The sequence below is a fragment of the Echinops telfairi genome, unplaced genomic scaffold (genome assembly GCF_000313985.2).
Source record: "Echinops telfairi isolate 266 unplaced genomic scaffold, ASM31398v2 ScPeMD7_7457;HRSCAF=8495, whole genome shotgun sequence".
Classification (NCBI taxonomy): domain Eukaryota; kingdom Metazoa; phylum Chordata; class Mammalia; order Afrosoricida; family Tenrecidae; genus Echinops; species Echinops telfairi.
The window spans coordinates 7,196,924-7,204,053 of NW_022111357.1; positions in this window are offsets into that span (position 1 = coordinate 7,196,924).

Genomic DNA, 7,130 nt, shown 5'->3' on the forward strand with positions numbered 1-7,130 from the left:
CCACTGGGCCTTCTTTCCCAAGCCCTTCCTGCCTCTGAACTTCGTTTCTGGGCAAACAGTGTCCTCCTGAGGAGCACAGTGCTCCTGGCTGTTACTGTCCAGCTGGAAGTGGGTGGGTTCCGTGGAAGACCTGAAGAATGTCTAAGAGCCACAACCTTAAGGGTACCTCCAGTCTCCTCCAGTAAGTCCAGTCTTTCCTATGACCTTGAATATTGTTCTGCAGTTTCCCCCTTCCTCTCTGTCTCTCCAAGTTTCTGCCAGGAAGGGACAACCATCCCTTCCGCTCACATTCCATTGGCCAAAACAAGACCCATGGCCACGCACAACTTCAAAAGAACTGGGAAATCGGTCTGACCAGGTGCCCGGGAAGAGACTGAGAATCACCAATACCACCCGCCCTTGTTCACCGACACTGTATGCTCCCAGTGTGCACTATCCACGGTTATGAGCAATAGACCCACTCCGCAAATTTTAGGCTTGTTTCTGTTTTCTTCATTTTCTCTCCTGTTTGCCTCATTTCTTACCAGATAAGACGGAATCGTCAGCATTGACCTAACTTTTTCCATGTATTGTCTATCATTGTCAGGTCTCAAGTAGGGTCTGATTCATAGCAACTCTGTGAACAACACAACAAACTACCGCCCGGTCCTGCACCATCCTTACAATTGGTCTTATCTCCGAGCCCATCGCTGCAGCCGCTGTGCCAATCCATCTGTTGAGGGTCTTCCTCTGCTTACCGCTCCTTTACCGTAACAAGCACGGCGTCCTTCTCCAAGGACTGGTCTCTGCTGATCACATGTACAGACTACGTGAGATGAAGCCTGCCCCCCCCCCTCCTTACCTCTAAGGAGCATTCTGGCTGTACTTCTTCCAAGACAGTTTTGTTTGTCCTTTTCGGCAGTCCATGGTGCTTTCAAAGTTCTTCTCCAGCATTGCCATTCAACTCTTCGTTGGTCTGCCTTATTCAATGTCCAACTTCCACACGCACAGGAGGTGGGTGAAAATGCCAGGGCTTGGGTCAGGCACACCTTAGTCCTCAGAGTGACATCCTTGCTTTTCAACACTTCAAAGTGGTCTTGTGTGGCAGACTTACTGGGTGTGATGTGTTGTTTGAGCTCTTCACGGCTGCTTCCATGACCATTGATTGTGGATCCAAGCAAGATGAAATCCTGGACAACTTCAATCCTCTCTCCATTCCTCGTGACGTTACCTGTTGGCCCAGTTGTGAGGGTTTGGTTTTCTTTACACTGAGTTGTATAACAGGTGCACTTTTCAGCAAGCAAAGGTGAATCTTTCTAGGTAGAGTGGAAGTATTAGCTCTGAAGTTTTCTAGCTCTTTGCAGGACTTCTGCTTGTCCTTATTAGTATTCTCTTTGCTCCGTGGTGAATTGCAGGATAGTTTAAATCTACCTGCCCTTTGTGTAGGGTGATTGTTGCGAGCTGACTCACGGTGGCAGCCCCGTGCACATCCAGTCCCGAGCCATCTCCAAGGTGACGTGCAGATCAGACCTTGGTTGCTCAGAGCTGTATGAGCCGATTTCCATAAGTAGATCCCCAAGTCTTCCTTCCTTCTTTCTTAGTCTGGAAGCTCTGCTGAAACCTACTGAGCAACTTTCAACACCAGCCTCCGTGAACAGACGGGTGGTGACTCTGCATGAGCTGCACTGACTAGGGATCCTATTCTTGTTAAAATTGAATCGCATTGTTTAAAAGAAGAAGCCGTGCATAAGAACGTTCTTAGCAGCACCGCTTATAATATCCAGAAACTAGAAGTAGCACATATGTTCACTAACGAGCCTGGACATCTGCACATATGAAATACTATGCAGTTATGAAAAGGTTCACACTATGCCCAACGATCTAACACGGATGAGTCTCACAGACATACCATGGAGGGAAAGCCATCAGACCCCACAGAGTAGGACTGCAAGTCGAGTTTCACTCCTATGAAGTCTTCAAGATGCTCCCAAGGAGACAAAGGGCGTGACTTGGTCTACCTCCTCGACTAAAGTCATTTCTTAATTCCACGAATCCTGTCCATTAGCACAGTCGATTATACTAATTAATAGGCCATATTAATTGACCACAACTCAGCAAGGAGGAGGATGCTTCTTCTCACATACTTTGGTCATGCTGTCGGGAGAGATCAGTCATTGGCAAAGGACACCATGCTTGGTAGTTAAAAAGAAGATGCCCTTCAGGGAGCTGGATTGATGCCGTGGCTACAACAATGGGCTGACACGCTCGTGGGGTGGCACAGGACCGGGCAGTGTTTTGCTCTATTGTGTGGGGTCCCTGTGAGCCGGGACCGACTTGACACCTGACAGCAACAGCAACAACAACGAAGGATTATGTTCATATCTGTCCCTCTCTTGTTGCTGTTCACAGGCACCGAGCCAGGCGCCAGCTCACTGGGGTCCCTGCAGAGGGGTCAGCCCCGTGTGGTCCACAGGGTGTCCATTGGCCGGCTTTGCCGAAGTAGATCTACGGGCCTCCTCTCTTGCTAGTCCTTCTTCGTCTGGAAGCTCTGCTCACGCCTGTTCGCATCATCCCGACACACAGCCTCCCTCCACTGGCAGGCAGGTAGATGTGCTGCGGTGCATGGTCTGGGAAGCAAACTCCTGCAGGAGAAGTCGAAGATTCCTAACCGAACCACCTTCGCCTGCTTTTAGCAAAAGACCAAACTCATTGCCATTGAGTCAGTGTTGACTCATCATGACCCCTGTGGGTTTCCGAGCCGGGACTGTTTATGAGGGTAGAAAGCCCAATCTTTCTCCCGCTGGTGGTTTTGATCTGCCAACCATGCAGATCGCAGCCCAACGCATAACCACTACACCACCCGGGTTCCTTTCTGCCCCCTTTTAAACCTATGTAAATCTTAGCTCTAGCTTAAAAAAAAAAAATTAAGCTCACTAAAGGGTCCCTTTTCCTACTCCATCTTAGAGAGAGTTGCTCTAGGGACCAAGCTCCTATCAGAACCATGGGCAGTTCCTGGAGCGTGCCAATGAGAGGTGTTCGACTCTTTTTTTTAAAAAGGTGAGAACTTCCCACACCAGCAGATAATAGAGGGGTCCCAGTCAAACCAACGACTGATTCGAAGGCCTACGCCCAGATGCCCGGAGGATTTTAAGTGCAATGGTTCACACGCTGAGCCGCTAACTGACACGTGGGCAGTTCAAGTCCACCCACAGGCACCTGGGAGAAAGAGCTGGTGATCTGCTTCTGACCATCAGCCACTGGAAACCCCATGGACGGCAGTTCACCCATGGGGTCACCCTGAGTTCGCGTGGACACCGCAGCAGCGGGCGCGGATGTAGGCCACTCTCATTTCCAATGACTAAAGCAGGAACGGAGCAAAATGTGCTTTGAAAATGCAACTCTGGGGGCTGTCATTACACAAACTCGCCGGCTGGGAAATCTCCAGTGTCCTGTCTGAGCGTGAGATAAGTGCTCTGGGGAAGCACACATTCCGCACACTAGAGCGGAATTGTCCATTTTTAAATCATCAGAGTCACACGCTGTTCCAACCGCACATTCACTGCGGGCGGGGCGGGTAACTGTATGCTAGACAAAGCAGAAAACACTGCAGCCCCCGGGGATGCTTTTAAAACACACAGCTCATCCAAATGGAGGTGGCATTGGAAGCCATACCTTTCTGGTTCCAAGCCGCGTGGTCTTTCTCCTGCATTCTGTTGGGTTTTGTTTTGTTTTTGCTTCTTTGGGGGTGGGGGGGGGTGTAATGCAATATTCTAAATAGAACATTTAGTCGATGGCAAGGAAGCAGGGAGAGGCAACTGGACCAGCCATCTCAGCATGCACGGCTCTGGTTTCCGTCTGGTTTTCCCGTGAGGCAGACCCTGGGACAAAGCTCTGGGTGCAGATGGTGGGAGAAGTGGTCCCAGGGAGCATGAGAGGAAGGGAGAACACAAGACGGGAGGAGAGCCAGTAACAATGTGCTCATGAGCGAATTGCGACCATGAGACATGGGTTTCCATCCTGCTGGGAACACACCCTAAAATTACCCCACCAAGCAAAGCAGGAAGTGCAGATGACATTCTCTGGTGGGAAGGAGGATGACACCCCTGCTGGGCACACCCCCCCCCCATATCCGTCCCCGAAGATGCCCCTGTCCAAATCCCCAGAATCCATGGATATGTGACCCTGTGTGGGCAAAAGCACATTGCAGATGTGATTAAGTTAAGGGGATTAATCGGGGAGGATATCTTGGATTATCTGTAAGGGCTCAAGCCTTGTAAGCCAGAGGCAGGGGAGTCAGAGCCAGAAAGAGAAGGCAGATTGGAAAAAGCTACACTAGTGCCTTTGAAGATGGAAGAAGGGGCCACAAGTCAAGGCATGAAGGTGGCGTGTGGAAGACAAGCAAACAGATTCACCCCTCAAGTCTCCACAAGCCACGCAGCTCAGCCAACACTTTGATTTTAACCCCTAAGACCCACTTGATATTTCTGATCTCCACAACTGTAAGAGGATAAATCTGTGCTGTTTTTAAGCCACTGTAGGTGGTGAGCTGGTACAGTAGCCATGGAAGATGCCTAGAGACAGAGATAGACGCTCCATCAGTTCTTACCTTCTACTGCTTGGAGGAAAAGCACATCCCCACATCCAGAAGATGCCCCCAAAGAGATATGGGGGAAGTTATGAGCATGCATGGAAACTATCAGCACGGATGAAACATTCCTCTTGTTCTTATTTCCTCCCCGCCCCTCACTATCATGACCCCAGTTCTACCTTACAAATCCTGCTAGACCAGAGCTTGTACACTGGTCCAGATAAGAGCTCTCAACATGTGGAATCCAGGGCAGATAAACCCCCCAGGAACAGTAATGGGAGTAGTTATACCATGAGAGTAGGGGGAAGTGTGGGGATAAAAAGAGAACTGATTGCAGTGATCAACATATAACCCCAGCCCCCACCCCAGGGTGATGAAACAGAAACACGGGTGAAGGGTAAGATATGAAAATAATAATAATTTATAATTGATCAAGGGTTCACGAGGGTGGCAGGGTGGAGGGGCGGGGGGCTCACCCAGAAAGAAAATGTTTGGAAAAGGATGATGGCAACCTGTGCAAGTGTGCTTGATACAATGGATGTATGGATTGTTCTAAAAGCTGTAGGAACCCCCAATAAAGTGATTTTTTTAAAAAGAAAGAAGTCTCTCTTTCGCATAAGAGGTTCTTCCTGACAGTTACTCATCACGGAATTCTTAAAAGGAATTAATCGCATGGGACTTCAAGTACCCATCAGAGGGTACTTGATGGCCAATGCTTTGCCTGAGAGTTTTAGAAACGATGCAGGAGGTCCTAGGTGCCTGTGAGCATGAAGACACTTAGCTGCTAACTGAGAAGTGGGAGGTTGGGTGCACCTCAGAAGACAGGGTCTGGTCAGCGCCTTCTGGATGCCCCTGACGACCTTATGGAGCGCAGTTCTCCTCAGACACCTGGATCCCACGAGCAGACTCCATGGCCAGCAGTGAGCACGTAGGCTACTCTCATTTCCCAAGACCAAAAGAAGATAGGCACATTCTTTGCAGGTGTCTATTGCTTAACCTGCCCAACAGGCAGAACATGAAACCCTAGTTTAGGGAAATTACCTCTGGTGGGTGATTGAGCGCCTTTCTCCCTACTACAGAGCTCCAAGGGTGTTGGGGTGGGGGGGCGGGCGGGGAGAATGTCGATGGTCCCATGATCTTCCTTCTCATAGATTAATATTCTGTCTGATTTGGGGCAGGAGCCAGACAGAGAGAGCCAGTTACTCCAGGGCAGAGGGACACCCCAATGAGACCCAGAACAGCTGATGCTCTGGAATCTGTGGGATTGGTAGCCATGGGCTGGGGTTCCCGCCTTTGTGGTCCCCAGTGTGACCCTCGAACACACAGCTGAGACGACTGAGCAGTCTTACTTCGCCTGGTGGGACTTTCATCCAGTGTTGAGCTGCAAAGAATGGGGTCCCTCCACCCTCACCCCCCATCAGACCATCCCAAGGAAAAGTGAAGAAAACAATTTCGTTGGCTTTGAGGACAAAAAAAACCCAGAAAGTCTTAGGAAACAGAGAAGCACCAGAGACCAAGGCCGTTCCTCTCTGGGCCTCCTTCTCTCTGCTTCTCTGTGAGTGTGCACCGCCTCTCCCCGTCCTCGTTCTACACTCTAGCCCCTCAGCTGCCGATCGCCACTGGCCATCCCCAAACCCCATGTTCTGGCTTCAAATCCTCTGTAGAGGAATACGGTCCAGTTCATAGGAGGAACATCCTGCAAGTCACCCGAAGCCAATCAAGGATAAGTCCCCTTCAGGTCAGCTGTCCACCTCTGGGCCAATGGGTCAAGGGAAGGAGGAGCCTGTGAAAGCAGGACCACAAACAGTGCCCCAGTCTAGCTCTCTGCTACTAGGAGACATGGTCGTTCCAGGCCACGCGGAGGGGACTTGAAAGGGAGGCTGACAACCAACTTTCACAAGACCACCCACTCCTGACCCTGTGGCAAGCAGGTCTGCTCTGACACGCGGCTCTCCATGAGGTGGGATCGATCCAACAGCCACTGCTTTGGTTTGGGGCAGGGTGTCACACGAAGCAGCCTCAGGCAAACAGGGTGGGAAATGACCTCAACATGCAGCTCTGGTTCTGCTCAAGCACCCAAAGGAGGGCAAGGCAGAAGCGCTAGCCACCCTTCCCTGAAATGCCAGCCCTCAGCCTTCCCTCCTCCGTTCCTCTCTGTATTAGCACCCTTGCAATAGTACTATGCAGCGCCTTCATTTAAAAAAGATCCAATTCTACTGTGATCAAGTCAATGCCAACTGTAGAACAACCCTATGTAGGGCTCCCAAGGCTGTCGATCTTTACAGGAGCAGACAGCCTCATCTTTCCCCGACAGAGAGGCTGGTGGGTTCGAACCACCGACTTTGTGGACAAGTCCAGTGCTTACCCAAGAGCACCACTGAGGCTCCTCCATCAAGAAGTCAAGCCTATTTCTTCACTCACTGGATCAGAGTTGGCCTTTGACCTACTTTGACCTATCAGATGTAGCAGAAGTCGCAATGCCAGTTTCAAGTCTGGACCTTAAGAAGCTTGTACACGGCTCCCGCCTGGGGCGGCCGGCCCGCGTGCGCGGTGCCCAGATGGC